This window comes from Peromyscus californicus, unplaced genomic scaffold (assembly GCF_007827085.1).
Source record: "Peromyscus californicus insignis strain IS unplaced genomic scaffold, ASM782708v3 Scaffold_8__1_contigs__length_139910024, whole genome shotgun sequence".
Classification (NCBI taxonomy): Eukaryota; Metazoa; Chordata; class Mammalia; order Rodentia; family Cricetidae; genus Peromyscus; species Peromyscus californicus.
The window spans coordinates 94861000-94888567 of record NW_026294606.1 but is presented as its reverse complement, the minus strand read 5'-3'; positions in this window follow the sequence as shown (position 1 = coordinate 94888567).

The following is a 27568-nucleotide window of genomic DNA, read 5'->3' as shown; positions in this document are numbered from 1 at the left end:
CTAAAGTAGAGACAAATCTCATTCCTGATATTACCATTGGAGAAACGGAGGCAGAAAGAGATTATTTAATGAGTTAAGATTCAAATAACTACCTCCAATGTCAAAGTGCTAATCATTATACAAACTACCATTCAAATTTAAAAAAGGAGAGAGACAGAGACAGAGAGCGACATGGGAGAGATATTTGTCCAAGGTCATCAAGACTGGACATGTTACAGAGAATAGTAGTCCCCAAGTCTGTTTGTCTGGTGTCCTATGGACATTGTCACAGTGTCACGGTGTGCATGAAGAATATTCTAGGAACTGAGAGGCACTCTAGATGTGATCCTCAAAAGATACAGTAAGGAAGGACCAGCCACATGGACATCCAAGTGGGATTTCCACTCTACATAAGAGTGAAACTTAATCACAAGTACCAAAGCTAATCCAGCCCGGATCAGGACCAGCTTTCACTGCCTCTCAGGGACAGCGTGAGTTACTATTAGCCTGTGTTCCTTCTTACTCACATTCCAAAGCACGAGATAGACCTTTTGGCATAGGTGCATAGGTACTTGATTGCTGATGGCTCTTCTAGAATATAACAGATGCCTTCACCTCTCGGCTAAACCAAGATTCCATTCAGGTAGGGTCTCAGGGCTTCCAGAGAAGTACACTCCTCAGTGAGGCTCACAGGGCTTGATTCAATTGCAAAACACCCTAGAATTCCACACTTAGTTATTACCCTCCCAAGCTTTTTGGCTCTTGGAAAGTGCTTCAGTATCTACGGAAGCTGAGATAGACAGTTCCATTTGGGTTGTGAAGCAGCGGCAGGCCTGCTGCAGGCTTGGGGACAGGTGCATGATTGTCTCAAATAGGAGCAAGGAAGCTCCTCTCATCCCCTCTTGGGTGGTGACAGAGCCAGAGCTGGGACCAGAGTTATACCATGCTTGTATGGGTGCCAGCATCCTAAGGCTTGTAATTACTCATATGCTTCAGCCATCAGGGGCTGAGCAGGCATGTGGTTTTCTCCCTCAGTCTTCCCCTCCTGTGCCAGTGAACCTGGAGGAGCCCAGCTCCTCTTCTCCCGGTGGATTGGCAAGTGTCTGCTATTCACACGGTTCAGCAGCCTCAGACGTGCCCGTGTGGGCTCCACCTTGCCACACACCCATGTTGGTTTCCAGGACAGTGATTGTGTAAGGAGCCACACACGTGAGTAGGCGCCAGGGAGACAGCCAACAACCTCCCTCCCTGGGAAGAGGGGTGGGAAGGCCACAGGCAACTTTAGCACTGGAGTGAGGTGATATGAACACAAAGTCTGAGTTGCCGCAGCCACCTAATGGCAGATAGAGTCCCACGAGAAAGGTCTTCTATGGTAGATGCCTTCTAGGTCACAAGATGAAATGTTTTCCATGGACCAAAGTGAATGTGTACTCAGGAGAGCAATGCGCCATGCATGCCACAGTACCTTGGAAGCCAGCCTCATTCCTCTTGGAGCCCAGAGAAAAGGATGAGGTGATTGCCGGGGGAGTGCAGAAAACACTATCTCTTACTGAAGCCGTCCTGTGGCTCTCATTGAGCACCAGAGAGCTTGTGATGTCTCCCTAAGACATCCACCATTCCTACATTTCAGCCGCAGCTCTTCCTCCCTTCAGGCAGTCTTCAGCACATCTCCTGTCACCCCAGTCTGGGTCCCTTTCAACTACATCTCACTCTTCTACGGTCACAACTTGGTTGGCAGAGCAGCAGAGAATCATTGGGATGCGCACAATCTTATTAGCACACTGTAGATCAAAAGCAAGTCCTGGGAGCTGGAAAGACGGCTCAACGGGTAGAACATATACTATGAAGCCCCAGCCTGTGTGGAAAAAGCCAGGCATCATGGCATGCACCTAGTAATCACCGCACTGGAAAAGCAGGGGCAGGGAGATCCCTGGGGCTCACTGGCTGAATCAGCAAGCTTCAGGTTCAGAGAGAAAACACGTGCCAAAAACTACAGTGGAACATGATAAAGGAAGATATCCATTGTCAACCTTTAACCTCCACACACAGGCACACACATGTGCACACAGACACACCACCACCACCACCACCACCACCACCACCACCACCACCACACACTGAAAGCTTTACACCATCTTCTAAATAGACACATTTTTATCTTATTTATTTAAAAATATTTTAATTACAGTAAGTGGTATCCATGTGTCCTCCCACCTCCTCAGACTATTCAAGTATGTCATGAATATTTTCCTTTGAATCCTCCACATTCCTGTCACCCCTCCATCTTCCCTCCATCACACAGCAGCAGGTAAAGGCCTACACCTCATTTCCACTTTCTCTGAAACATTTCCATACCTACTTAATGTCACTTGGCCTGTGCCCACACGAGCACGGTAGCAGTCGGCACAGACTGGAAGCCAGACAGCCTGGCTCTAAGCTCTGTACCAAGCAGCCAGGTCACCTGCGGCAAGTCGCTCAACTTTCTCTGCCTCAGTCAAGTAAAGAAAACAGTCATAAATCAGTCTCAACTGCAACAGTCGTATGTAAGGCACTTAATTGACAGAAACAGCGTCTGGAAAAAAAATAAATGCTTAATAAATACAAGCTATTATTATGGTTCATGAACACTAAATAGGATAATTTTTATGTGTTTGGGAGACCTGTCTGTATTATACCTTCACACCTACACAGTGTGTTCTGACTCTGTCTCTCTCCCCGCTTTCTCTCTGTAAATTTTTTCAAACATTCCCATTATCCATTTAAAATTATATTGTGTTTATTTTAGTTGCTGTAGAGCAACGTATTATTGTTTTAATTTACATTCCCCCTGATTTCTCATTGTTAAGTAGTTTAGGAAAAAAATTCCAGTTTCCAAAAATTAAATTGTCAAAGCAACTTTTAAGATAAGGAAGGAAACAAAGAGGCTGGACTGTATTATAATAATGCAAAGACTTATAAATTTATGCGATGATTTCTATAGAGCTTTCCAGAATGCTGGAACTATTCCAGACCTGTACTCCTCAATATGAGAGTCACTACTAGTCCTATGTGCCTTCTGAGCCATTGAAATGTGGCTAATGGGATGAGGAACTGAATTTATACTTTAATTGAAATATAAATAGCTACATGTAATCCTCAGCATCCAGTGGACAAGCCAGGCTTACAGGTGAAAAGACAAGTGACAGGCACAAAGAAAATAGAATGGAGCATGGAAAGAGACCCTAATAATGGTTGTATGACCAGGAGGGTGTGGTAAGTTGGCCAGGGAGGTGGTCAGCATATTTTTAGTAAATGTTTCACTTTCCTCTTCTTCGAATGCATTTTTATTACTTGCCCTTCCAACTTCCCCAGTTGGGTTGCACATACATTATCTCTAAATATTTCATGACTATTTGAACACACACACACACACACACACACACACACACACACACACACACACACAATGTTTCATTAAGTTGGTAGGGTTTTGTAATGAACACTTTGTTTAAAGGTTTATAGTTTAACTCTTCAAGACTTTTGCCTTTTATGTCCGTTTTAATGACTTTTTAATTTTATTAAATTTGTTCGTTGACATTGCTATATATGAATATAATGCATTCTGATTGCTCTTGCCTCACTGCCCCCCTTTTTTCCCTCCCACCCCTATTAATCCCCTCTTTTTCCAGGAGTCCCTTTCCATATCTACGTGTTTCTGTTTTGTTTTGAAACCCAGTGTGTTTAGCCAGGGCCCCATGTGAGACAGTGGGTTTGCAGATCTCCACTAGATCCTTGTGGGCTCACAACTGTTTACAAAACAGGTGGCGGCAGTGACTCCTGACTTCCCAGGCTCCGCCAGTGGCCTCTAGTTGCATAGGATGTGGGCAAGGCCTCTTGGGCCCCTCCCTGCCCTATCCATGGCTGACCGTTGACAGACCTATTCTTGTGCAGGATTTTGCCTTTTGTAATTTAAGAAATTTTTCATTTTAGATGAATCTCCTAGACCCTACAGAATTGTTATTTAATACCTTGAGGGGCAGAATTCTAAGTTAATACTTCACCCACTTCAGCCATCAAGGACTCAAAGGTTTATTGAACCATCAATCCTTTCCACTTGACTTAAAATAATCCTTTAGTACTTTAACTTTTCAAATAAAAATTAGAAAGCCATGTTGACATCTAACACAACCTCCTCAGATACTTTAACTCCAGTTTTATCAAATTTCTAGAATAATTTAGAGAGGTTTCTATCTTCAACATTTGGGTTTTCTGACCAAGTGCCTAAAATGGAATTCCACATATTTAGGTCTTGTTTTATATGCTTCTATAAAGTTGTATGTAATTTTGTTGAAATGGAGTGTACCTTCACACCTGCTCTAGCATTCCTAGGTAGAGAGCATATCAGAACTCTATTGCTCCTTAAATTTTGCATGTCAGCAGTTCTCTGCAAGACATTGCAATCATTACCATAATTTCTTTGCATTATATATGTTATTTCTTTTTCATGCCCTATAGTGTTGGCTAGCAGGTCTATAAAAACATTGACCACAAAGTTAGGAGAAGGATAGTCTTGGTATCAATGGGATGCTAATGTTATTTCCCTATCAGAGAAAAAATGCTTGCTCTAGGCTTTACATAATTTCTCAGTTTGCTGCTTAGGAAAATTTTTCTATCCGTATGTCTTTAAGTTTGGTTACTTGGGCTGGAGGGCTGGCTCAGCAGCTAAGAGCACCTGCTGCCCTTCCAAGGACCCAAGTTTGGTTCCAGTCTCAACACTACTAAGCTTACAGCTATCTGTGTAATTTGAGCTCCAGAGGATAGGACACCTCGAGGTCCTCGAGCATGTGTGTTAATGTTCACATACTCACATGTAGATACACACACACACACACACACACACACACACACACACACACACACACACTTAAAACATAATAAAAATAAACCTTATAAAAGAATGACTAGTTGAGATTTTTGTCTTGTTTTATATTCATTAATTTTTTTTGAAATTATGATTTGGGGTTTAATTTTTTACTCAATTACTATTATAATTTCATTTGTTTATTTTTGCCAGTTCCATTACTTAAGTGGTTTATTTTTGTCTATTTATCTGTCACATGTACATATAGATTCATATATTTTATAAGGCTGAGTTTCAAACACAGTGAAAATGTATTGTCCATATCAGATTCATTTTCCTTTCTTTTTTAAATTTTTGTTAAATAATTTGTATTAAATTTTTCTTCTGGTTTAATTAATGCTATTAATAGATACTTACAGGATATTTCCCTGTCCTTTAGAAAACCCACTCCCTTAACATCTCAGATTTCCCCCCTTTGTAGTATTTTGTGGCTATTTAACTGGTATATTATTAATTCCTGAATTCTTAACTTTCATGATACACTCTGTACCACAGGAGAGCCTTGAGCATGAGAGTGGTCACATGGCCAATTCTCAATGAATATTTTCATGCCATCGTATTTTAAAAGGAAGAACATGCATATAAGATTCTCTGCTAGCAGTCAGCTGGCAGAAATAGAACCATTATTACCACTGAACGCTTTGTTCCTGGTGGGCCTGGTTAATATTTGGATGGGAGGAATTGGTATCCCTTTTTTACTGGTGGTTCAAGAGTTGTCCAATCCTCATCTCCTACAGGAATCTGGAATCTCCATCTGTAATCTTAGCAGGGAGCCCTCTCCTCAGTGTGGACCACTGTTCTTAGAACAATATCCTAGTGTACTGCATTTAAAGGGCAAGCCATGACTGTTTTATCTATATAAGATGCAAGTTCTTAGTGGACAGACTATGTTAGGCTATTTTTTTCACTGTTTTTATGAAACACAGTGAGCACGCAGTAATATGCACGGACTGCCATAGCAACAACTGTGCCCTACCCCTGCTGAAGGAACATTGGGAAAGTAAGAGTTGAATTTCTCCCAGGTGAAGAGTCTGCTTCACCTCCCAAAATAGAGATTGCATTAGGCACAAAGAAAGACATTCCTGAGGATGGATGACATTTGTTCCCTTTGAACGTGGGTGTAGATTTAAGAAAGTAACAGGCAATTTGAGCCCCTCAAAGATAGCTACATGTAGAGGGTTCCAAAGATCCCCACATGACTTCATCATTGTCCTTTCCTTTCACCTAAGGGTCTATAAACATACTGCTTCCTCAGCCTGTGGTGCTTCCCATCTCTCCAATGACATACATGCATGGTCACATATATAGATACACATACTACTCATACATGTAAACATAGAGTGTGCATATATTCAGTCTCTCTAGGAGCCCTTCTGGTTGAGATGTCTGCCACTTCCTGGTAAATCTTCCTCACGTTTGTCATATCCATGAAACTGTACCTTTTACTTCAGGCTGAACAAAGCTTGTACCTAGTGTGTCATTATGCATCCACTAGTGTGGTTATTTAGTAGAGTTGGGCCTTTACCTCTAGATTATAAGCTCCCTAGACCAGAGGCAATTTTAATTTTGTTTTTACTTTCCTGTAGTAAGTACTTAAAAGCTGCTCAGGCAATGGGTATTAATGAAAAGCCCTTTGTGATTCTTACATTAGAAGAACATACTTCTGTTCCTTCTAATAGTGCCTGGGATCACAATAATAAAGTCATCTCCAACCTCAATTTCAGGCAGAGGACCATGACTACATCAAGATATTATCTAACTATTTCTCTTGCACCAGGAATTAAGACACAAAAAAGCCAACTTCAAAAAGCTAGTCATATCTCATACCAGGTATCAACTGGTGTTACCAAACCTGACCAACCACCTCAGATCGAAGACTTAACCAAATGTCCTCCAATTAGTTCCGACCCAGATTCTTTTCTCCTTGAGGGATAGTGACATGTGTACTGGTCTGAAGATAACAGCTGATTATCCAATGGGCAAGAGGAATTTGATGCTCTCCTCCCTGCTCTGTTATTTAGCTCAGAACCAGGCACTCAGAAGGATTGTGGGCTCCAGTGCCTGGTTTTGTGTGCTAGAGTGTAAGCACATGGGCTCCAAACTCCTTGTAGATGTTGGACTAGAGCTTAAGACTACTTCATGGAGCCACCCCCTGCTCATCTGCAAAATGGGGACAAGTACCTCCCTATGAGAAGGGTTCTGTAGATAACACGATGTAATAAACCTGTGGAGCTCAGCAGATTCTTGTAATGAGTAGGTATCTCTAGTTGTTAGCATTACAGCCATTAATATATGCACCTGTGGTATCACTCTACAACAGAGTTTGAAGTTATGTGATTGTGATAGTATGGCTCATCAAATATTCCCTCTCATCTGACTCACTACCACTTTGGGCTTGGCTAGATCTTCCTGTTGGCCAAATACAATTAGATGTGATCAAGCATCTGTTCAAGCTGAAGTTTTAAGAGACCCTGTGTTTCTCTCAGTCTTTCTGGAACTCCTATCCACTGGGATAGGAAGAACAGTCCCTGACCAGGTGTTTCCTCTGCTTCCTGGTTCTCAACCAGAACCTGAGACGGAGACTCATCGAGAGCAAAGGATCAATGGTCCTACTTGACACCATCATAAACCACTCTGCTTTGGAGGGTAGTTTATGATGTCATCCCTGCAAACATTTCTTTGTGGCAGTGACACATGCTGGAACCAGCATACCATGTCATATTGGCATCATTTGACATGCAATGGCTAAACAGTTGTTTAGCACATTTGTCTTTGCATGTAGATATGTGGTGTGTGTATGTGTGCATAGGCATGTTCACATGTGTGTGAGAGAACTTGTGCATGTATACTTTTATCTGTGTATATATATATATATATGTGTGTGTATATATATATATGTGTGTGTGTGTATATATATATATATATGTTTGTGTGTATGTCTGAGGTTTATTTCCAGTGTCTTCCTCTATTGTTCTCCACTTGTATTTATTGAAGCAGGGTCTCTGGTTGAGTCCAGAGCTCTCCCCTGCTGGCTGGTCCAGCTAGCCAGCTTGACCAGAGAACCCCCATCTCTGCCTTATGTGTGCTGGGATTACAGGCGGCTCTCACAGCTGCTCATTTCTTAAGGTAGGTTCTGGAGAGCCAAGCTTGGGTCCTTGTGCTTATGACATAAGTACTTTCTCTACTGACTCACTTCTCCAGACTCCCATTTAGTTGAAGCAGGGTCTCACTTGATAGTCCAGTTGGCCCTTGAACTAGCTATATAGCTCAGGCCAGTGTCAAACTAGTGGCAACTATCCTGCTTCAGCTTCCTGACCATTGAGCTTCTCTGTAGTCAATCCCATGGATATGCATTCTCAGTAATATGGACTTCCTGGGCTTGACAGCCCTGTGGGCTACAGGTGGCCTAGGATAACTAATGGATGCTGCCTGTCAGAAAATGGGGAACCTACTTAAAACAAGAGGTTGCTTGGCAATTTTCTTTTCTTCTTTCTTTCTTTTTTTTTAAACTCAAGCCATCAACTGTTGAGCATGAATGAACTCCATAGATGACAGTAAAATTATTAATATAAAAACATATGTGATAAATATAAAATTTTGTATATATATATATATATATATATATATATATATATATATATATATATTTGTCTTTTAGAGAGTGGAAGTTGTAGTGCCTTATAAATGTCTAAATGTTTCACTCTGATATAAGAGACTTGACTCAGCCTTGATCAAGAAAAGCCAGAGGGCTGGGCATCCCTGGTACAGGGAACAACTCAGTCTGAGCTAGACAATATTTTCCTAGAGAAAAAAAATATGAGAAACTTACCTCAGCAGACCAAAGCTGGGTCAAATTTCTTATATCAGAGTGAAACATTTAGATGTTTATAAGGCATTACAACTTCCACTCCCAAAAAGACAAATATATATATATATATATATATATATATAATTTTATATTTATTATATATATTTAATATTAATAATTTTACTTTACATTCTAAGGAATATACATATACATATTTCTTAGAAACCTTTTAATGCTTGTAATTTCCCTAGTACTTACATGTCCCATTAAAAAGAAAAATGACATTAAAATAATTTTAAAGGTTTTTGGCTTAAGTCCACTGACATAGGAAATTCCCCTGCTTAGAATCAAGCCCTCATTATCTGGGCCAGGCTTGTATTAAGGAAGGACTCCTGCAGAGTGCTGATCTCTGATTGGGTTCCAGCTGAGAGTGGCCATGCTGAAATTAACGTGGCGCCACCAGCCTTCCAATAACTGGGCTCTCTGTGGCTCTTTGCCTTGCGAGTCTCTTAAGGGTCCTTTGGAAGGAAATCTGACAAATTCTTCCCATGCTTGCTTGACTTGGGGACTGTCCATGCATATTTTCTAGGGTGTTTCTGACTTTTAAAGATTATTTTTTGGTCTTTTATACATAAACATACCACTATTCTAGCTCAATGATAAACAGATTGTCCACATGAAGGCCCAAGGTAACTTCATTCTCTTGTGTGTCTTTACATTCTGTTTATTCCCCAGATTTAATCAGATTTCAGTCTCAGAAGAAATAGGCACTAGGCTCTCCTGGTGTCCCATTACCTCTTAAGTTGATTTTAAAATTAATTATTAACTTAGGGCTGGGGAGATGGCTCAGGGGGTAAAGAGTTTGTCACACTGGCATGAAGACCTGAGTTTAAAGTTCTAGGATCCAAGTAAAACTGAATGTGGTAGCAAATGAATCTAGAATCCCGGCATTCCTACAGGGATATTGGAGATGGAGATAGGGGACTACTCAGAAGGTCAGGGGTACCATACCTGAGGCATATGGTACACACACATGGTAGCACACACAAGCCCACCCTCCTGCATACACATATACCATACACATGTGGGATGCACACATTTGCCAAATAAAAATAAACGTTATTACTAAGTAAGCGACAAGCTGTTGCAGAAGAGTGTGGTAATTCACTTCTAGTGTTTTCATCTGGGCCGCTGTGTCTCTTTTGTGTCTGTTCTGGAAGGAGCTGCAGAAACAGGAAACTAAGGTGTGACTTCACTAGCCACCTGTCAGGAAGCTGCCAAACAGTAAAGATTTTCAGTCACTGCCAAGCAGGTTCTAGATTCGAACCAAGGACCTGGGACGAAAGTCTCTGTAACCCATTACCAAATTATCCCTGAGCCGTCTGCCTCGCCAGCTCACATTCTTCCCAATAAGACTCCTCTTCCTGTCATGGAATCTGTCAACATGCCTACAAATCCCCGAAGAGTGAAATTAATTTGAACTTCACAGTTAAGCCAACACACTCAGAAGTGAGTTCTTCAGAAATACAAGCCAATATTTCAGACATTGATCTATTTGGAAGGGAAAAAAATCGCCTTGATTTCCTTTTGGGGAGGGAGTGATTGCAGAGAACAAGGGTCAGACAAGTGCTGTGGGATTAAGGATTTCAAATTCTAGTTTTCTTTCTTGTTTGAAGATTTATTTTCTTATTTAGTTATGTCTCTCTCTCTCTCTCTCTCTCTCTCTCTCTCTCTCTCTCTCTCTCTCTCTCTCTCTCTCTCTCTGTGTGTGTGTGTGTGTGTGTGTGTCCATAGAGGAAGGTGTCAGATTCCCTGATGTTGGAGTTACAGGCAGTTAGTTATAAGACACCTTGATGTGGGTGCTGAGAACAAAACTCTGGTCCTCCGCAAGACCGGGGGAACACTCCTAACCACAGAGGCATCTCTCCAGCCTCCAAAGTTCTGGTTTTCTTATGGCTTGGGGTGGGTGACTTATCATCCTGGTGTCTGGAACTGTAGGAGATGAAGAGCTGAATCATCCAGAGAGTGTGGCTTCCTCCAGCCAGGTTTCCTACAGTTTCAGCTTGATCGTCCGATCGTCCGTGGATTTCTGAGCATTGCAAGCCTCTGTGCTCTCTTGTCTTTCTTCCACTCAGGAACCCACCTCGAGGAGCAGAGGCTTCCTGTGGCAGGAAATGCTTTATCTCATCATTTCTATCCCACCAACACCTGCATAGTTCAAACTTTATTGGAACCCCACCACATTTTCTCGAGCTTTGATGAGTATGTGTATATGTAACCTCGTCACAAAATAACTAGATTCCATATGAATTTAAGTGCAGCATATTTTCTGAACCTGGAAGGGAAGTGAGTGGAAAGCACTCGGATGAGATGTCATCAGATATGTGATAGACTGTCAGAGGAACCTCTTTGACCTTTCCTGAACTTCCCAGTGTCAATTTCCATAGGCTTTCTTCACACACGGAAGGTTCAAACATTTGCACCCAGTGCTGAAAACATCCACAGCCTTGCAGAGGAGTTGACATGGGCAGGTGAGGGTCAGGCTTTGGAAAGTAGTCAAGACAGGCATATGCCAACAAAGTCACCACGTTGACATTTTGAGCATGAAAAAGAACCTTCTATTTATTTTCAACTCCTGCATCAGACAGACCTATATTTGTTACAAGTCTCGTGGAAAAGGGATGTTTTACAGTCAGAGACTTAGAGAGTTGGATTCTGGCTTTCCTGTCTGACTGCTTGACCTTGGAATGAGGCCTTTGGACTCTCTGCTTTTTCCTCTGTATTGGGCCAGTCAAACTGCCTGTGACATAAGGTAGTCCTGTGGGTTAAACGAGATACAAAATAGACTCCCTGTTGCCACTGCCAGTTGATCGTTACTAAGAACAGGATGGCTGCCATATTACAGTATCGTCGTCTTTGTCACTGTTACCATAAACGAGCTACCTCACCAAGCCAACCTACCTTTGGATTGTAGGAAATGCTACTGTGACCAAACAGAGCTTTGCCACAGGCATCTCTGGTCTTTGCCCAGTGACTTTCTCGTGTAATCTCAGGGCAGGCCCAAGGGCCAGGATCTTAATACTCCTTTTTTTCTCTCTATTTTTTATTTGATGTGTATGAGTATATTTGCCTGCATGCATGTCTGTGCATCACATGTGAGCAGTATCCTCAAAGCCCAAAAGAGGATACTGAATCTCTTGGAACTGGGGCTATAGGTGGCTGGGAGCTGCCATGTGGATGATGGGAATCAAACCCACAGTGAGCAATCTATCTCTCCAGCCCTCAGGTTCTCATTCTTCCTGGGTAGGAGGTGGTGGATAACTATCCCTGAGTTTATTTGTTTTATGTGTTTAACACAGCCTTATGGAGGTCCCAGTTAGAGTCCCAATTACCCACATCAACCACCTACACAACTCATGTATATACCATAACATAGCTCCCCACCAGACTTACCACATTTTCCTAATAAGTCTATTCAGAGCATCACTGAGTAAATTACTTCCACCCAAGTCTTTGTTTCCATGTCTACTCTCAGGAAACCTGACCAAGACCCTTTTGTGTAGTACAGAACCCATGCAGAGCTTTCTACACAGAGACACTAGTAAACATCAGTTGGACCTCAAATTAGTACTGGATCTCAACTCAGCTCCTGGGTCTATGCTGTGTACTCGTATTTGAAAGCCCCATGTTTTCTCTGCTCAATGTGTTGATAAATATGGACTAACTTTCCTGGTCACAGAGACCATTCATTATTCATTTGCTCAGCTACTCAGGACAGTATGTGACTGTCTCTTGAAACATACATTCTTTTTTTTTTTTTTTTTTTTTTTTTTTTTTTTTTTTTTTTTTTTGGTTTCAAACTGTATGGCCGTGGCAGGCTTCTTGCTAACTGTTCTTACAGCTTAAATTAATCCATTTCTATTAATCTATACCTTGCCACGTGGCTTGTGGCTTACCGGTACTTTACATCTTCCTTGTCCTGATGGCGGCTGGCAGTGTCTCTCCCACCCAGCTTCCTGTTTTCTCAATTCTCCTCTCTGTTAGTCCCGCCTATACTTCCTGCCTGACCACTGCCAATCAGTGATTTATTCATTGACCAATCAGCAACACATTTGACATACAGACCATCCCACAGCACCTCCCCTTTTCTTTTCTTAAAAAGGAAGGTTTTAACCTTTACACATCTCCAAAGTCAACTTGGTATATTTGGGAATTTGGGCGTAGCTTCTCTTACTACTTCCTGCTGGAGGGGGGGCGCTGTATCTTCTGGGGAAACAAAGAAAATTTTAGGATCATGGAGTAGTCCGTGAGGCTGTATCATCTGAGCCAGTTGCCTTGAAACGGTTCTGGATGTTGGATCATCTGGGCCATGGTGTCATTGGAGACCTTTCAGGGGGTCTTGGCTGGTCAAACCTGATGTATCTTACTCTGGAACAAATCCATAGCCTCTTGCTTTCTGTGGAAACAAAAGAGACTCTTTTCCAAAGCAACATATCCTTACATCCAAATTTTGAAGTCAAAGTATCTTTAAAATATACATTTTGGCATAACTCAACAGCTTTTACAATCAAATGTTTTTCTGCAGTTAAAAGTCCCAAAGACAACACAATGCAGATTCTCTGTGTAATATCCATTTTTATGTGGCTTATTTTTTATACTACCCTTTACTGTCTCTTTAAAGACTTTATTTTTTAAAACTATGTATTTGTTTCTATAACTCTATAATCCTGCATTGCTTGAATGTGGGCTGGACTTCATGACTAATGTTGAACCAATGTAGGAGGGAAAGAATTTTACAAAAGGCTCTCAGACCTCTCCTTAACTGATAAAAGTGATATCATCTGCAATAATGTTTATTGACCTTATGTACTGAGCGATATGTGATGAGAAGATAACTAGTAAACTTACCTGGGATTTTCCCCTGAAGTCCATAACATTGATCTAATTGCTTGGCAAACATCACCCAAACTCAAACTAAGAGACATTCCACAAAGTACTAGCATTGCTCCTTAAAACTGCCAAAGTCATGGAAAACAAAGACTGAGAAATCATCACACTGTCAAGGAGACTAGAGCAGGCATCCAGTTTCAATGTGATGTTCTGGACTTGATCCTGGAACTAAAAAGGAACATTAACAAAAGCTAATAGAATCTGAACACCACCTCTAGTATTGTACCCATGTTTGACTAAGGAACTATGACACGTAAGTTAGCATTAGAGAAAGTGTGTATTGAAACTCCCTGCACTAACTTTCCAAATTTCTAAATACATTCTTCACACCTCAACATCAAAATTCATCACACATACACAGGAACAAACCTTCCCCATAAGGAACATGTCAATGGATAGATAAGGAAGCCTGGCTCCAGATTTTGGACCATTCTTGGTGTGAACAAATAAAATACAGCATTTCATTACTTTCTCATTTCTTGAGACATCGAGTTTTTATTTCTCCTGCCTCAGCCCCTTTGGTGTTAAGATTATAGGCATGTGCCAACATTATTAGCTTTACTAGATTCTCAATATTTAAGTCTGAACTTAGTATTGGAGTATCAGTAAGAGGTTAGTGTCATTAAATGTTTAAATGGTTGAAATAAAACTTTCAGATATACCTTTTTTTTTTTTTTTTTTTTCATTATCTATCCTATTTTGTTAAGTCCAAAATGTATCTAATTCACTTTCTATCCTAATTAATCTTCGAAGGTTAGTTAGTTGAAACATACATTCTTGATACACCTATAGGTCTAGTTCCTATGTACAAAGCATCCTATATGTTAAGTCAGACCATCCTAGACATATCCTCCTAACTTAGTAAAAATCCATCATTATTTTACATAAGATGATAGGAGACAATTGGTTTTTATTAACAGAAATATAAGCTAACGGACTGAAGCTCTTTATTCATAGAACACACAGGGGCAAAATAATTTCCAAATATTTTCTCCTTCGAATTAAGCTATGAAGAAGAAACAAAACAATGACCCAGAAAAAAATGAATAAAATTAATCAGGTTTGTAATTTAAGATGTGCGAGTTTAATGGTGCATGAATTAGTAATATTTTATGTACCAAGATGGACACTTTTATTAATGTCATTGCTTAAGAAATGCACTTTGCAATGACCTCATAGTTTTTATTCTAAAATAATTATGGATTTTTGCATGGGTAATTGTGACCTAGGTAATTAGAGCACAATTGGCCATTTGGTTTCTTTCCTTGGGGCCCAGGTGGCACCACTAAGGTTGCAGCTATGGCTAAGGCTGATAATGTGTAGACGATGCTTTAACAGAGGACTTCAATTTTCCTTACGTGATGGGGGGTGTGGGGCAACAAAGACCTGTAGAGAGAAGGCACTGCTGTGCACCACTTCTGGTGTTCTCTGACCTTCACATGAAAGGGACCCTTGGCTACCCTGCTCCCATCTCAACCAATAAGGCTGAGGAAGGCTGACTTTGCTGTAGAGTCCTAATGTGTGTGAGATAAAGTAGGAATAGCCACTTTGTAAACTGCGTGCTCATTAGGTAGTAGTGGACCTGTTTGTTACCACAGCCCACCCTTACAACCTCCCTGTGATCTAGAAAAGATAGATTCATGTTTTCTTGGCAAAAATAAGAAACTGGCAATGACAACTCTTGTTTAACTCTTGTTGATTAGTAAACAACCATGCCATCCATTTCTGAGATTAAGCTTCTTCTTTCTACAGCAGTTTTCAGAGCATCCAGACCAGCAAAATCCAGCTGGTCAGGGTCCTTAGAAAATGTAGACTGCAAATTGAGGGTGGTGGTTCATGCCTGTGAATTCAGCATTCAAGATGCTGAGAGGCAGGAGGGTTTCACATTTGAGCCCAGCTTGGGCTACAGAGCAAGTTCAAGGTCACCTGGCTTGACTCAAAACAAACCACAGCAAAAGCACACTCCATTTTTCCCTACACCACGCCTACCCCAAATCATCCACTCAGTGACCCACCCACCCCAAAGCCCCTGAGTTCCAGATAAACCATCTGCATGAAAACCTCAGACCTGGGACTGCCTTAGGAATTGCTATTCTTAAATATCACTTCAGGCATCATAATTCTGATGCCAGAAGTCCTCAGACCACATTGTCAGGATATTTAGTTGTTTCAACACATTATCTTCCAGAATTGAGTTCAATGAAGACAGTCCTTTGGAATGAAGGGAGCTTCCTAAATGCAGGCATGAGGAACTTTGGGTAATTATCATTAGAGACAATAGTTGTTGGAAGCCTTTCATAGGCATCAACCATAGTGTTGAATGATCTATTCATTCATATTAGTTCAGTGGATTCTTTTAAAACCCGCATGGCCCCTGCAATCATCCAACCTATGAGGCAAGTATTATTTCCCTTCCTGCTTTTCTGTAAACTGCTCCTCTCAGAGAGGTGAATGAATTTTTAGAGCCACCTCACATAATGCCTAACGAAGAGGATCTGGGGGTGTGGCTCAGGGGTAATGTTCTTGTCTACCATGTACCATGTCTTAGGTTCAGTCCCCAGCACTGGGAAGCTTCATATACTAATATCGTTAACTTCAAAGCCACCATGGAAGGGATCACATGGGTGAGAGGGCTCAAGGGATCTCACTCAGGAGTCTCAAATCCATTTCTTTTGTTCTTAAGGTTTATTTTTTATTATTTTTAGTTGTGTGTGTGTGGGGGGGGTGTTAGTAAGTGTGTATGAGTATAGCTCCTGAAGATGAGATGATATTGGATCCCTTGGAGCTGGAGTTACAGGATGTGGATGCTGGGAAATGAACTTGGCTCCTCTGTAAGAGACATATGTGTTCTTAACCACTGGTCCATCCCTCCAGCACCTCATTTCATGTTTTAAAAAGAGCGTGTGTATTTGTTGTGGTGTGTGTATGTATGAACCACATGCATGGCTTGTGTATGTTGGTCCTCACCTTCCACCTCCTTGCTCACACCAGACTGCCTTAGAACTTTCTGGAATTTTCCTGCCTCTTGACTTCGGCCTCCCCACAGGAGCCCTGGGATTAAGAGGAATGTGCTGTTATATTTGCATTTGGACTGGATTCTGGAGATCCTAACTCAGTTCTCCAGGCTTATGTGGCAAGTGCTGTACTGTATACTGAGCCTTCTCCTCAGGCTCAGACTCATCTCCTTTTACGTGTCTATATAGCTCTATCTATCTATCTATCTATCTATCTATCTATCTATCTATCTATCTATCTATCATCTTTCTGTCTGTCTATCTATCTATCATCTATCTTCTATCTATCTTTCTTTCTATCTATCTATCATTTATCTATCATCTATCGATCTATCTATCTATCTGCCTACCTATCTACCTACCTATCTATCTGTCGGTCTATGCATTGGTGTGAGAATTTCAGATCCCCTGAAACTGGATTTATAGACACTTGTAAGCTGCCATATGGGGGCTGGGAATTGAACTTGGATCCTCTGAAAGAACAGCCAGTGCTCTTAACCACTGAGCCATTTCTCCAGTACCTCCCTCAAAACTCATTTCTAATTTGCATTAATCTCGTCAGACTGGAGTCCATCTCACATAAACACGCCCCGTTAGGCTTCATCCCCCAACACTGACAGTGAGGATCCAGTTTCCACACAGGCTGCCCAGGGACACACAGCCCCATCCCTATCTGCTGTCTTTCCCTCCGCTGCGCCTCACAGACCACACAGCTGATGTGTTCTGAAAATTAGTGTCTTCACCTCTGTTAGGCCCCAATCCTCCTCTCTGCCCAGTTGGTTCTAGTCACACCAATTTCAGCTCTGTTACAATGACAAAGGACCCAGGGTGACTGAATCCACTCTCAGAGGGTACAGATGTTCAACATGGCTGCTTACTTACCCAGAAGTTCTTCTTTTGAGTGACATCTCAAGTAGAAACATTATTAACTTTCAGAAAACTAGCTCCAAACCCTGTTTATTTGCATGCTGGCTGTTCGTGCTGGGTTCCATTTGTCCTTGAGTAGTGCCCGCATCGTGCTGTAAACCACTGAGCGGAGACTGCCAGCTCAGACTTGCCCTTCATCCAGTTGGACTCTTCAAAAGTAAAATAGCAGTATCAATGATACTTAATGGGCCCTTCCCCCCAGCACAAGGTTGTCTTCCTGATTATGAGTGGTTACATTTTGATTTTCCAAGCTTGCTGCAAATGGGCCTGAATCAGACCCGATTTCCCGTCATAATTACTTCTGCGTGAGATCTTTCCAGAACTCTTTGCTACTGCTGTTTTAATGGGAAGCCTGTCTATTTGTATGTTAATCGTTTCCTTCATGTTATCGAGTTTGTTGATGGAAAAGCACAAATCAGATGCTTCCCCATTTTCAAATTTATATTAGTCTGGATCTTTCATATGCATGTGTATGGCAACATAAAGCCATTTCAGTCTCTCCTGCTTTGAAAAAAAGTCTAAGGACAGATTCCAGACACAAGCATCCTCCCAGGAAGCAATAGGTGCCCAGCTCACCTGTTCAATGAAACCACAGAGCCCAGGTCACTCCACAGGTGGGTTTGTGGGTTTGGAAGTGAGAATGCCATTCTGGATAAACCATTCACTCAGCTTCTGAACTACTCAGGCCTATGACTGAGAAAGCCACTTGAACCAGATGAAGGGACTATGCCTGGCATATGGTATTAAAGTGGATCAAGTCAGAAGAGGGAACCAAAACCTCAGGGCTGGGCTGGATACATGGCTCCATCGGCAAAGTGCTTGATGCATAAGCATGGTGACCAGAGCTTTGATCACCAGCACCCATATAAAAAAACCCAGACACAGCAGAGCATGCTGCAATCCCAGCTCCCAGATCAGGGAAACACAGAGCTTGTTAGCCAGCTACCCTAGCTCAATCCATGAGCACTCCAGGTTCAATGAGAGACTCTGTCTCAAAAGTTAAGATGGAGAGCAGCAAGGGAAGACACTTAGTGTCCATCTCTGGTCTCTACATACTTGTGTACACACACGCACAAATTCATACTCCCACAGGAACATGTACACAACATACACCAAACAATTACACCATGCACACAAACACCTACATACACACTCACAAATGCATACACCCATACACACACACACACACACACACATACACGCACGAACACATGCATGCACGCATGCCACTTTGGAAGCCAGGCTCTGTGAGAATTGAGGGTTGCTAGGTGGCACACAAGATACTACCTCCATAATCTTCAATTTCTTCACTGTTAAAATAACGAGAGCAAGAGTTAGTAATATTTTATAGTGTCCATGAGACAATGATCAGCACACAGTAGGTCTTAATATCTGATCATAAAAACTTAGCAACCTGCAGACAATGCAGCCTTCTGTATTTGTTGCTCCACACATAGGCCAGGGATATTTGTCTTGTCCCTTCTCCCCACTGGGTGTCCAGAATGGTTTTTTCATAAATGTAGTGGACGCGTAACAAATGGTTGTAAAATAAATAATGAGAGGCCCCATTATCACTTATTTACCAAAGGCAAATGTTAACATGCAGATCTGTCAGCCTAGCCCAGTCTTACAGATTTACCTATCTTGGGAAAAGTTCTGGATCATTTATAGGAAGTATCTCAGATAACCACTTGGCATTCTTGTTGGAACCCAGCAGCGGTGTGTGCAGGTAGCTGGCTTTGGCTTATTTAATTGCTCTGACAGCTACCGTCAGGGTCAAGGGGAGCCTCAGCAGGCCCCTTCAGAGGGTAGACATTGGAAGTAAGGCCTGAGTGACAGTGATTCCACAGCCACCTAAAGGTGTTAGGATATTCCAAGATAGAGAGAGGCCTGTATGCCTAACAAAGCCAACAATTCCAGAAAATAGGAAGAAGAGTCAGGGAGACAATGCCAACATAAAGGAGGCAGATTTTGTTTTAAAGATTTACTTTGAATTCTGTGTATGTGAGAGGGGAGGTATGTGCACGTAAGTACAGGTGCCCTTATGATCTAGAACTGATCTTCACATCCCCCGGAACTGAGTTACAGGTAGTTGTGAACTGCCCAATGGTTGCTGGAAACTGAACTCTGGCTTCTGCCAGAGCAGTATGTGCTTTTCATCCCTCAGCCGTCTCTGTAGCTTAACATTTGTACTTTTAAGACCTGCTCATACTATGTCTGGATGATTTCCCACCTAGCTCCCAATGCGTCTTCTAAACAACACCCAGAACACTGGATCGAACTTTCAAGTGTGTTAGTGTAGCTGGGTCCAGAAAAAGAAGATATTTGGATATATATGATGAAAGCCAGGTGTCTAGAGGTTGTCATTGTACCTTGCTTCTGGCTCTCCATGTTCTAGAACAGTAGTTCTCAACCTTCCTGGTGCTGCAACCCTTAATAGAGTTCCTCATGTTGTGGTGACCCCCCCCCTCAACCATAAAATCATTTTAATTGCCACTTCATAACTGTAATTTTGCTATGTTATAAATTTTAATGTAGATATCTGTGTTTTCCAACGGTCTTAGGTGACTCCTGTGAAAGGGTCATTCGACCCCTAAAGGGGTCATGACCCACAGGTTGGTCACAGTACGTTTAAAGCTTCATGTGCAGTAGATGGCCATAATAATAATAATTTAAAAATGCCACCATTTCTTCACTGTTTGGTTCAGGAAGCTAAGCCTAGATGGTTCCTGATTACATTTTTGCTTGGAGCCTCTTGGCCTAAAATAACACATATAAGGAGGTTCACCCCAAAAGCTGTGCACAGGGACAGCTTCCGTGGCTCAATGCTCCGGTGACTCAGCTGATGGCTCCCTCATAGAATGACCAACAGCAATCAGGTCTAGCAACAGCTTCTCCCAGGACCTGACTAGGAGCTCCTGGATGCTAATTCCTGGCCTAGGCACAGTGCTACCACCTAGGAAGTCCCCAGGGGAAAAAAAACAATACCTATACCTGTAGCCCCTTCACTGATGACGACCTGACTCAGCCTTGGGTGGGACACACCATGGAGTTCAAGGGAAATGCGAGCCTGTCGTGACAGAACCCCTACACTCAGTTCTGAGTCACTGTTGCAGGTCCTCAGTTACCTCTCCCTGCGGTCCCCTCCCAATCTAACCATGCCCACTTCTGGGAAGGCATTAGTCCAAGTGCCCAAACACAATAGCGCAGTATCAGCTTAGGAAGACTTGAACTGACCCAAGCCTGTCAAGCACGGTTTTGGCTCAAAGGACTAATCGCATTTAAGGGTCTACTGTGTGCAGAGACTTTAGCAGATCTGGCACCAGGAACTGGAATGCACTGGAGGGGGATGGACAGAGTGGCTAACTTGTTACTGTTTACCCAGCAATACCCTAGTTTGGAAACTGGTAGTTTTTGGTCTCGGAAAGTCCCTCAATCCTAAGTGAGCAGGAGTCTTTGCTTACCCTAAAGAGATAAGGGTGTAAGAGAAGGTAACGGGGGTAAAGCAGTGGTTAAGGTAATAGCACAGTCGGCAAAGCAATGGCCTGGCAAGCGTAAGGACATGAGTTCAGTCACCAGAAACCACATTCTTAAAAAGGCCAAGCTGAGTGTGATCGTGTGCACTAGCAATCCCAGTAAGAGGGAAGCAAAGACAGGTGGATTCTCGGGGTCCCTGGAAAGATGGACTACCCTACTTGGTGAATTTCAGGCCAGACAGATCCTATCTTAAAGAAACAGAACGGTGGATAGCATCTGAAGAATGACACCCAAGGTTGTCCTCTGGCCTCAACACGCGCACATACACACATGCATGTAAACCCCCACACATGTGTGCTTGGATGGAGTGGGAGAAGGAGAAGAAGAAGGAGGGGGAGAGGAATGAGGGGGGAAAAGCGGGAAGACAGTTGTTCTGGTCCTAGAAAGGCCAACAATGGAAGACCTACTGAGGCCCTGCATGTCCGTGGCTGAGGTGTTCACTGTGTCCCGCACCACCGCATACTGTGTGGTCAAGACAACAATGGGAGACAGGCAGGGTTCCGGCCCTCATTTTGCCAAAGAGCAAACTGAGTCACAGAAAGGTGAGCCACTTTGTGAGGTCACAGGCTGGGAGCACCAGGGTCAGCAGCTTAAAGGATGGGCTCTAACAGAACTGACCCTATTAGGCAAACTGCCCAGATCTGCACATGTATACATACAGGTATGCATGTACATGCACACACCCAAACATGCATACAAGTACACGTGAATAAGCAAGCATGCACAGGCACAAACATTCACACATACACAGTATAAGACATAATCCAGAGAAGTCGAAACCCCCTTCTGTACGTCCATTCCCCAGTGATCCTTACATAACTATTTTGCTACATCACAGCCACTTAGCGTTGCCTTGACATAATTTTCCCGTTCATTGGAAGGGCAAAATCTGCATTCATAATAATTAAACAGCTTATTTTTTATTTTCTTATTTTTATTTACTTATTTTCAAGTAGTTCTTGCATCCAGGGCACCTGATGAATGATCCCTCGGGCAAATTTTGACATCTATATCCATATATGCACATGTACATACATAGATATGGACGCATACATACACAAGTATAGTATTTTAAAAACACATTTGCATGTATGTGACCCTAGTTTGGAATTAATTATAAACCGACAAAGGAGAGAGTAAGTCTAGCATTAAACAGAATTCTTGACGTGGGGTATTACGTTAGAAGCACTTGGTGGATAATGTATAATGCTATTAACTGTCTCCTCAGCTTTGAGAACGAGGAGGTGTGAGTGTTCTTCCCTCTTAGCTTCCAGTTTGATGCTGGAAAGAGCCATCACCCTGTAGTGAGCCACGTCGTGCTCTCCAGCTGTGTAGGACTCTCTTCCCTCCCAATTTTTGCAGTGGAAAGTAGAAGGCAATGTAGATCTGTCCGCTTCTGGCTTCGGCTTCAGTTTCTCCAAAAGGGATCTGTCCTGTATATAGTTAGTTCCAACTTCTCACACTCAGGGAAAGGAAAAAGGCCAAAGGAGAGGAAGCAACTGAGAATCTGAGGTGAGACACAAAGGTTAGTGTTAGGAAGGACAATGAATTAAGATTGCCTTTCCCCCTCCCTTCTGCCTGTGTATGTGCGCGGTATGCCTTTCATATGGGTGGTATCATGCAGAGGCCCGGGGTTGATATCAGGGATATCGCTGGATACAGTGCACTTATTTATTTAGGAAGTTTCTTGCTGACCTCTAAGCTCATTTGGCTAGCCTGGCTAGCAAGTTTGCCCCAGAGATTCTCTCTGTCCCCTGACAAGCACTGGAATTATACAGGGCCACCTGCTTGGTTACTTTTATGTGGGTCCTAGTTGTCTGAAATCTGATCATTACACTTGAATAGTAAGTGCTTTTATCCACTGAGCCATCTGCCCAGACCCAAGATTGTATTTTATTTTTGCATTCAAAAGGCAAGCTATCTCATGAATGAGTCCTCCAATTACAAGGAAACTGCAAGATACTAGCCACCACGTAGTAGTCTAAAAATGACTAGACACACATCTACGACAAAATGTGAATTGTGACTGGGTGTGGTGCCATAGGCTTCTAATCCCAACACTTGGAAGGCTAAGGCATGACGATCTCCACAAATTTGAGGATAGTCTGAGCCACGTAGTAGTGTGAAGATAAGTCTGAGCTATGTAGTGAGACTCTCTCTCTCTAAAAATAAATAAAACAGCACATCTATGTATATACACTTATATCCATTTATACACATACACATATATGTATATATATGCTTGCTATATCAGTTAGATATATATACATACACACACACACACACACACACACACACACACACACACACACACATATATATATATATATATATATATATATATATATATATATATATATATTTACTGGGAAGTGCATGATCTTGCCCACGACCAGTGTCACAGAGGGATCATGGGATTAACTTCAGAGCCACAGAGTATCGTAAAAAAAACTAGGGATTCAAGTCCCATCAAGTGTCATAATTCAGAAACCTTTGTTTTTTCAACTACAGCTCAGTGCTGGTTTTCAGTTGAGTTTTTGATGATTCTTTATTGAGAAGAAACCACATGATTCAAACCAACAAGAAAGACTTAAGTCTTGAAACCAACTCACAATGTCATTGCCTTTAACCAGAGCAGGCTCTTCTGGTGCATGCATGAGTATGTGTGTGTGTGTGTGTGTGTGTGTGTGTGTGTGTGTGTGAGAGAGAGAGAGAGAGAGAGAGAGAGAGAGAGAGAGAGAGAGAGAGAGAGAGAGAGAGAGAGAGAGTCCTCACCCTTACATGCAGGTGTGGAGGCCACAGGTTGGTGTTGGGTATTCTATTACTTTCCACCTTAGTTTTTTAGATAGTGTCTCTCACTAAACCAAGCACTTGCTATATCAGTTAGAATAGCTGGCCAGCAAAGCCCTAAGAACCCTCGTGTCTCTGACCTGCCCCATCACTGGGCTTACAGGTCTGTGTACTTGTCCACCAAACCATGCAGGTGCTGGGAATCTGAACTCAGGTCCTCATGTATGCCCAGCAAATGCTCTTACCCATAGAGCCTTTTCCTTTCTATTATCAGCTTTGGATACTCAGATGGTGACTATCCATTCTTAGCCTTTCTCGGGTCTTTGAAGTGAGGCTCTTCAATTTAGATCCCAGGCACACATGAGGTAGAAAAGGGTGGGGACTTTCCTAAACTGGCACATAGCCAAGTTCAACCTCCAGGAGAACCACTCTCTCAAACTCCCTACTTTAAGATATACAGCGGTGTGCTTTATCTACACTGACTCAATCATTCCCCCAAATCCACCTTTTAAGATGAGTCTAGAGATTAACCCACAGACAGGTGAGCAAAATGAGTCTCCACACAGAGAAGGGGCTGCCTCACTGTTACCTGAATCAGAAGAAGCAGAGCAGGAACCAGCCTGAATCCAGTGAGTGAGAATTAAAATAAATTGAGAACTATTATCTCACAAGATGGATTATATTGCATGAAAGATGGATTGAAGCCCCAATCTCCAGATGGTGTGGTAGACTGTGACTTTGAACATAAAGTTTCTTCTGGTAGAGTTAGGTAAGATGCAATCATATTGATGTGGGTGAACCCTTCATCCAAAATGATTAGTGTCCTTTTAGAAGATTGGAGCAGAATCACACAGGGAGAATGGTGTTGAAGACAGCAAGGAGGATGGAGATATACTTCTGTAAGTTACAGAGGACATCTGGCCAACAGCACATACTAGGAAGAGGTGAAGAAGGGCTCTACCCAGAGTCAGAGAGGTAAAAATCTCACTAAATCTGGATCTCACACAGCCTCCAGAACTGTGAAAATCATCTTCTTCCAGGTGGTTGTGTTCAGCCACTCTGTGGGTATTGTTGCAGCAACCTTAGGAAACTAATTTGCATAAATTGGATTGCCAGATGAAGTAAAAGTTGCCAAGATAAATTTAAATTTCAGATAAAAATTGAAGAAAGGTTCAGAAGGAAGCATTTCTCGTGAAGTGTTTCGCACATACTTGTAACTCAAGGTTGTTTTAAGTTTTTGTTTGTGCATTATTAACAACTCTATTCTACTAGCCACTTCACACAGTATCAAGCACAGCTTTCAAAAATATTAGCTCTTGTCAAGATGTCCCAGTAGCTTGATTGGAACAGGCAATGTGTAGCTGTCTATACATTGTGTGTGAATAAATCCATACATTCTACAGACATTCTGATTTTTTCAGGCATCCAAGAAGGACTGGGCAATAGTATTCATTTCAACATTTGAAAAATAAAGATGAAATCCAATCACCTTGCAATGACAGAACCATGGAGACCCTCTCTGATTCCATGGGACTTTGAGGTTCCCATCTCATCACATCCAGGCTGCTACATGTGCTTGCATAAATGTGGTATAGAAGCTTCGTGTCTGGGCAGGCCCAGCTACCTTGGAAAGCCACTCTGTCCCTGCAGCCTGTTCCCTCCTTAACTGCCAGTGTGTGCTTTTCCCTACTGCTCCCATCCACCCCTCCTGCTGGGGCCACAGACTGATAGTGACAAACTCTGTTGATTTTATTAGCCAAGCAGATGCTGTTGATATCTGGGAGATCCACGCATCACTGTTTCAGTGTGGGAACTGGACTGTTTCCTTTTCCTCTCCCTCCTTCTCCAAAGCTTCTGACCCAAGTGGTGGGCTTCCTGACATTTTTTTAGGGAATTGTGCTCTTCCCGAAAGCAGGGTGGGGCCTCAGGGTAACATGATCTTAGCAGGCAGACAGAGATATTCTGGCATGAAGATTTTATGATGTTGCCTGTGGGAAGAGCAAATTCTGAGTGTGCCAAGCTCAGGAAGTTGTTGAAAAGGAGGAGAGTTAAAGGAAAAAAAGAGAGAGAGATCGCGAATGGCTATGGGGAGTGTGTGTGTGTGTGTGTGTGTGTGTGTGTGTGTGTGTGTGTGTGTGTATTTGTGTGTGCATGCAGGGGGTCTTATAAGTAACTCTTACGATACATATGCAAAGTCCTGATAGGTATCCGGTAAATGTTACTAGTTATGGATAACCCATCAACTCCACAAATATTTATTGACAACTTACTGACCACCAGTAACTGGCAATCTAGAGCTGAACATGAAGACAAACCCTTGTTACTCTAAAGGAGATAGACAAGCACATATGTAGACACTTTAAATGTTATTTGTATTAATCACTGGGAAGGATATAACGGTGGGTTGGTGAACAACAGAGCTAAGGAGGTATCTCTGGAGGGGAGCATTGAGAGGAAAGGAAAGACAAGGGGATAGCTAAGCGAAGTCCATGGTGAGCCCCAGACTTTCCTGAGAAAGATGGATTTATATCCATCCATGTTCCAGGAACCTCATTCTAGAAGCCTCTGGAAGAGTTGAAGTTTGTTAGGAGAATTGTGCTCCGAATATCTATTGCATGAAATGGAAGAATGTCTCTCTTCTGTATCCAGGCCCTTCTGGTTATTAAGTGGATGTCCTACTTCTGAATCTAGAATGCGTCTCATTGTCAAACACATTTCTCCCTGTGCCTATAGGGCCACTCTACTTACTGAGAAAAGCTCTCTCTTCTGTTTCTGGAATGTTTCTATTTCTTTGAATGAATTACTTCTTCTGCATGTAGTTACTAGATAACTTACTAAATAGTTACTAAATAAATTCTTTCTCCAGCATCTAGAATGAGTCTAGGTATTTGAATAAATGAATTTCTTTCTTCTGCATTTAAAGTGGTTCTAGCTATGTGCCCCTCTTGGAAGGGTTGGGGAAACAGGTCCTCACGTCATCTTCCAGACTCTGTGGCTTGAATGAGTAGCAACAGGAAAAGATGGTTCTCAGTTTTAGAGATTATGACAAGAACTCAGCTGATGAGGGCTGGGTCTATGGTATATAGAGAAAGATAGTAGGCACAAACAAATGTACTGGATTTGGGTTATCTAAGCTAAGCCTCGGGTTCTCCAACCATAAGTAGAAATCATGGTGTAATCTGGGAAGGTTTGTAGATTTAGGTATCAATATGTACAATCACTCGATTTAGTGCCTGGGTTTATGTATAGGAGTTTCTCTTTCTTTTTTATTCTTTTCCAATATGAGGGTGAACCACATCAACCTAGCAGGAAGAACTGTCTGTTGAAACCTTACACTGCAAAGCTTTTTGGGGAGAAACAAATGACAAAACACACTCTTGACTCTTGACCCCCTTCAATGCCAGGATTCCACTACTAGTAAGAAGCACACCAGTTACTGTGCTTCAGATGTGAAATTCACAACCCGTGGCCACTCAACCACAGAGAAGATGTGGAATAGCAATGGTGGCAGATTTTAGGTTCAGGAGTCCTGTTCGGGTCTCTACCTCTCAATTGTAAAGGATCCACTCAATCCTATGGCTTTATCGATTGATTCTAAGAGTGTACAGACTGTCCCTCAGCCATGTGACAATGCTATTTTCCAATAGCTGTGAGTTTTAGATA